The following is a 6,240-nucleotide window of genomic DNA, read 5'->3' as shown; positions in this document are numbered from 1 at the left end:
GAGGGCGGGAACCACCTGACTGGGTACCCTAGCCTTTCCCCTCAAACCTCAGGAGCAGGCAGGACCCAGACTCTCACACTAACTCAAGCCTGTCCCCCCGGAAATCATGCAAATTAACGTAAGAGATTTTCTTATTTTTAATTGATAAAAGGATAAGTATCTCAGTATAAATAACAATGCTTTGTGGAGTTTTTAACAGGTGTGCTAGTAAAATGTTCGCGAAAAGAGCAAAATGGGTGGAAGTGAAGAAATGGAAGCACAAATGATCCTTGAACAATGCGGGGCCACTTAACACGCAGATTTTTTTTTTCAAGAGTATACGTCTCAGGCCTACCTACCTACACGACCCTGGTTGGTTAGATCCACAGCTGCAGAACCCTAGATATCATGGATAAGAGGGAAGACTATAAATTAGACGCAGATGTTTTTACTGTGTGAAAGGCGGCCGTCCCTAACCCCTGTGTTGTTCAAGAGTCAAGCGTAAATGAATGTCTAGACTCTCCCACCCCACCCTCCACCTCCCCATTGAGAGACCCCCGCCACAGGGACACAGACTGCCCCCCAGCCCAGGACCCAGAGCTACCCACAGACACACAGCTGACACAGATGCCCCAAGGCACAGAGCCCCCTTCAGGACAAGCAGAAGCTCCTGCAGGGACACAGGGCCCCCCAGGACACAAAGCCCCCCCAAGAGGCACTAATCTGTTCTGTATTAAGACCCAGCTTTCTATTTGTAAGAGGGAAAACACCCTCTACATTTTACAGCGTAGGCCCCACTTCTCAGAATGCGTTTGGAATGCTGTCAGTGTCCCTGTGACCAAGTGTATCTCCACTGGGGGCTGGGCATCCAGTGAGCTGTCTGTCTACTGTGGGGTTATTAAAGAGTTTCTTTTAAAAGATAAAAAGTACTAAGCAAGTCCAGGGAATTTAGCTACCCATGGAAAAGAGTTGCACTCCATCTCCATCTACCCTTCAATGGACAGATACGCAGCACCAGAGAGGAAAGAAGCGAACACTAGAGCCACTTATGTCCACATGGATGAACATCAAATGAAGAGAGGCAGATTGATAAGAAGTCTGGAGTCCCCGAGGAGGAGAAAGGGGTCTGGAGCCCTTGAGAAAGAGGAAGGGGTCTGGGGCTCTCAAGGAGGAGAAAAGGACCACCTTTTTTTTTTTTCCCCCCTATATTGCTTTGTATCAGTCAATGTAACAAAGTGTCTTGCTTGTGGGCATGTTTCTCCTTAACAAGAACCTTCTGACTAATCTTGTTATCTTAAGAAGTATGTTGTGGGAGTGGGTCTGGTAAGACCTTTCTACTGTTAATTCTAATCTTGTTAATTTAAGGTGTGTGTTGTGGGAGTGGGTCTGGTTAAAGCATATAAGGCCTTGTAAGACGTGGGTGGGGGCCCCCTTCTGAAGTCTTTGTCAGAAGCTTTCTCTTTTTTTTTTGGCACCAAAGGCACATCCTAGCTTTATTAAAGGGCCCACGCTGCAGTCAATATAAAAACACAAAAAGTCCCATCAGTTTAATAATAATAAAAAACCCCAAAAATGGAAAACTGAGGACACAGGGAAGAGGACCCTGGGCCAGGGCCACGGGGAGCCCTGCTCGTGGCACCGGGCCTGGCCGCGGGGACCCCTGGTATTGCTGTTGCTATGAAGTCCGGGGGCAGCGATTATCCTGGGGAGCCACCGTTCAGCTGGGTCAAGGACCCTTACTTCTTCTGGGGTGTGCTCAGCTTCTGCATGCCCCGGATCTTGTCCAGCAGGCCACAGATGAAGGCCTCAGTGGGTTTGTAACAGTCAATCAGTTGCTCCTTGATCCTGGCAGCCCGGGTATCATCGCCTTCTGTGTCCAGGAGTTCATCCACATCGATTTCCAGCTCCAGGATCTCCTCTCCTGGCAGTCGTAGAGGCGAGTGAGCTGCTCTAGGATCCACTCCTCCAGGTTGAGGCGCTTCTGTAGCTCCTTACGGTCATACTTGACCGTGACCTTACTTTGGCGCCTCACTGGGCCCTCGTCGCAGCCCTCGTCTGCAGCCCCAGGGGCCTCTGAAAATAGACACTCTGGGCCCTGGGCCGCCATTCCCCGGTCCGTTGGCCGGGGCCTCCATTGCTGCACCCCCCATGGGGCCGCTGTCCGCCATGGCGGCCACTAGGGCCAAGTCAGGCCCCTCCCTGACGCCCGCCCACTAGCTCCGGGCCACTTAGCATGCGGAGCCCCTGGGCAGAAGCTTTCTGTCCTTTTAATAAAAGGACACAACAGCTCTTTTCTGCTACACAAAAGCTCTTGAGTGATCAAGCCTGGTTCCTGGTCCAGGGAGGCTAAATCTTCCGAGATCACAAATCCCACATCATTCACTGTAAGCTATCAACATGTTGAGCAAAGAAAGCAAGTTGCAAAGCAGACCCACGTGCAGTTCAGTCTGCACAAAGCTCAAAGCAGGCAGACTCAGGAACCCGCTGTTCAGGGATGCATACCGAGGTGGATGCAGACAAGTAAAGAAAACAACACAGAATTGGCTATGCTGTTGTGCTTAGTCGCTCAGTCAGTCTGACTCTGTGACCCCATAGACTGTAGCCCACCAGGCTCCTCCATCCATGGGATTTCCCAGTCAAGAATACTGGAGAGGGTTGCCATGCACTCTTCCAGGGGATCTTCCCCACTCAGGGATCAAATCTGCATCTCCCATGTCTTCTGCATTGCAGGCGGATTCTTTACCTGCTGAACCATCAGAACTGGAGATGGTGGTTTCTCCTGGAGCAGGGTTGTCATCTGCAAGAGGGGAGGGGTCTGTGTGGTCAGCTGAAAAACTACCCACAAGGTTGTAAATGTGTCCCCTTGTATGGCTGAAGCAACTTTGCAGATGTGATTATTGACCTTGAGATGGGGCGGGGGGGGGGGGGGGTGGCGGAGATTGGGCTCTAAATGCCATCCCTTGGTAAGAGGAAGACAGGGTGTCAATGTGACCCTGGAGGCAGAGATTAGAGTGGTGCGGCCATGAGCCAGGGAACAATGGCAGCTTCTAGAAGCTGGAAGAGGCCTGGAACTGATTTTCTTCTGGAGTCTCCAGATGGAAGAACCAGCCCTGCCCACACCTTGATCTCAAGACTACGGGCTTCTGACCTCTAGAGCCGTGAGAGAATAAATATATATTGTTGTAAATCACCACAGCCAATGATTCAGTACCTCATGTAGCAGCCTGAAGACTGGCCCTCAAAGATATCAGGTCCTCATCCCTGGAACCTGCAAATATTACCTTGTTTTGGAAAAAGAATCTTGGCAGCTGTGATTAAATTAAGGACCTGAGATGGGGAGATGACCCTGGGTTATCCAGATATGCCCTGAGTGCCATCACATGTGTCCTTAGAAGAGGAAAGCAGAGAGAGGTTTGATACACTTAGGAAGAAGGCCATGTGAACACGGACACAGAGGTCAGAATGATGCAGCCACAAGCCAAAGGATACCCGAGGTCACGGAAGCTGAAAGGGGCAGGAAAGATCCTTCTGGAACCTTCAGAGAGGTCACAGCCCTGCCCACACCTTCACATCAGCCCAGTGGTACCCATTTTGGACTTGTGGCCTCTAGAACTGTGGAAGAATACATTTCTACTGTTGGTAAATTTGTTACAGCAGCCACAGAAAACTTAGAATGTAAAAGCAGTAGGAAACTATTACAACATGCAGAGGGCTTTGGAAATAAAGTTGTTTCATATGATACAGTGTTTCATTAGTAAAACAATCTAGAGAAACTTCAAAAAGCTACCATCGTTACCCCTGATTTCTGAAGTGGACCAAGGAGCAAAGATAAAATTGGGGTGGGGGCAAGGTATCAAGAAACCAGCAGACAGTGCTGGCTGGATTTCAGCTACACAAGGCACTGTCCTCCAGTAGAAGTAGGAAGTCAGCTTCTACCAGGGCAGACAGGCGTTTTCTAGACCTGAGTACCAAGTCCACTCCTGGCCGAGAGAGTCACCTTCCTGTCATCTCATCAGACACAGAAAGAGCTCCGGAGATTCTGATATACCCAGTCTGGCCATAGCGGGCTCTGTAGGCTATGACAGCTGCCTGGACAAGGCCACTCTGGCTTATAGGCACAGCATAAAAGCAAGACCTTGCATGAACACAGTCCAGAATGGAGCAGTGTCTGAGCCAGCAAAGACCAGACCCCATCATGGAGTCGGAGCTGCTGCTGCTCTTGGCAGAGACAGCTTTAACCTGGCTCAGTCTTCACACTTTCTAGGTAAGAGTTACTAAAACAGTGATCCCAGAATCACCCCTGCTCCCTGAGAGTGTTGAACACAGCAAAGTGTTCTAGCACAAGTTAGTCTGAATCCTTTCCAGCATCCTCTGGAAATGCCCATGTTTCTCGACCTTGCGCAGTCTCTCTCACTGTGATGAGTCAGCTGAGTTCCTGATGACCTGTGATTGACAGCAGTGAGAGCACCTCTGGGCTGCCTTGCCTAGGACGGATAAAGGCTGGAGCAACAGCCTTTGGACCGAAGTGGACTTTGGAACTCTTCCTTGTCTCTGTCTTCCTCTCCGCAGTGACTCAGAGGCCTCTGTGCCTGGGCTGGCTCCACTGTTCTCATGGGAAAGTAGAGTGAAAGAAGCAATATTCCACACTTGATTTTTAGAGTAAGGCAGGAAAGGGATGGTAGGATTTAAAGCCAAAACTTGATGGGCAGGAACCAGCCTTTTCTGAGAACAATATGTGAGATTTCAGAGATCTGAAGAAGGAGGGTGCAGACCTAAATATTCCATCAAAGCTGGAACAGATGGAGCCAGACCCTGACTGTTGAGTTTAGGCTGGTTGGGGAGCAAAGGTTGGGGATCAATGGTCAGAGGTGAGGAGGGACAGGGCCAGCCTGACCCTCGCCAGGGCAGGGATCCCTCTTGGGCACCCACTGCCTATGTGAGAGGTGGCTCCCATTGCTACCATCAACCCATCTACCTGCTGCTAGCAGGAGCATCTGCAACAACAACCGCCCTGTTCTGAGGCTTTGTCAGCCTCAACCAGTAGGTCAGCATATTGACGACACCTCTGGTCAAGGTTGGGGCCCCAAGGGAAGAGAGGTCTGAGAGCACATAGGGAGCAGGGAGTGAACATAGGGTTCCACCCTCCCGGTGTGTTAGGGCACATCCCCTGCCCCCCATGACAGCTTGGCTACCTCCCTCCAGTTCCCCGATACATGCAGCTTCATGCTTGCTTTTCAAATTCACATTTACTTTGATGACACACTTCTCCCGCAAAGGGAAACGTCTCTATCTTCCTCTCTTTGGCAAAACAAATATTATCAAGCCCGTAATTGACATTTTTTGCAGATTCAATATTTGCCTGGATCATTCCTCATCAAAGTTGTAAACTGTCTAGGAAATTATTCTGCATTGCAGTAATTTTCACGGGGCAATTGAAGACATAATTGTACATAATGCATTTTGAATCTAGACGCTTGAAAAGACAATTACAAACAGCTGGGACACAATTTGGTGTTCTTGTTTATACTGGGCGGTGGATTTTGCCAGCAGAGAAGCCACAGGAGAAAATGGTGAAGTCTGAGAACAGCTTCTCCAGGGTTCAATTTACCTTTCAGTTATGATTTCTGTGTTCTCACCACCAGAACATGCATACTTGTACGTAATACATTTTATATCGCATGAGTGCTGTCACTTCAATCATCTCCGACTCTTTGTGATCCTATGGACTATACCCACCAGGCTCCTCTGTCTATTGGGCTTCTCTAGGCAAGAATACTGGAGTGGGTTGTCATGCCCTCCTCCAGGCGATTTTCCCGACCCAGGGATCAAACCGAGATCTCCTGCATTGGTAGACAGGTTCTTTACCACTAGCGCCACTGTATTAGGGTTTATTTTTATTTCACAGGAATGCTACTTTGATAGCACTTTCTACTATGAAGCATAACTTATTTTCTCGTGTGAGCCCTGGAGCTGCTATACCAGATCGCTACAAACTAGGGGGCTTAAAACAATAGAAATCTGCATCTCACAGTTCTGGAGACCAGAGTCTGAATCCAGGTGTGGGCAGAGCTCTCTTCTGCCTCTTCCAGCTTCTGGTGGCCCCAGGGGTCCTTCAATTAAACAATGAAAAGGGAAAGAAGGGGCCTGGTTTAGCCTTGCGACCAGGCATCTCTCCCCAGCCTCTTCCCCTCTACCTGGGGAACCTGCACCTTGTACTTCTTTGTACCCTTCAAGGGTGGGGAGAGGGGCAGCATTCAGGAT

At 49.6% G+C, this 6,240-nt stretch overlaps 1 pseudogene; it reads right to left on the bottom strand.

Moving 5' to 3' along the window:
• Positions 1-1,715: 1,715 nt before the first annotated feature.
• LOC133056145 (protein phosphatase 1 regulatory subunit 14B-like) lies at positions 1,716-2,147 on the bottom strand (annotated as a pseudogene).
• Between the last annotated feature and the right edge of the window lie 4,093 nt (positions 2,148-6,240).

This window comes from Dama dama, chromosome 5 (genome assembly GCF_033118175.1).
Source record: "Dama dama isolate Ldn47 chromosome 5, ASM3311817v1, whole genome shotgun sequence".
In the NCBI taxonomy this organism is placed as follows: domain Eukaryota; kingdom Metazoa; phylum Chordata; class Mammalia; order Artiodactyla; family Cervidae; genus Dama; species Dama dama.
Note: the sequence above shows the minus strand (reverse complement) of the source record. Positions and strands in the feature narration are given on the sequence as shown.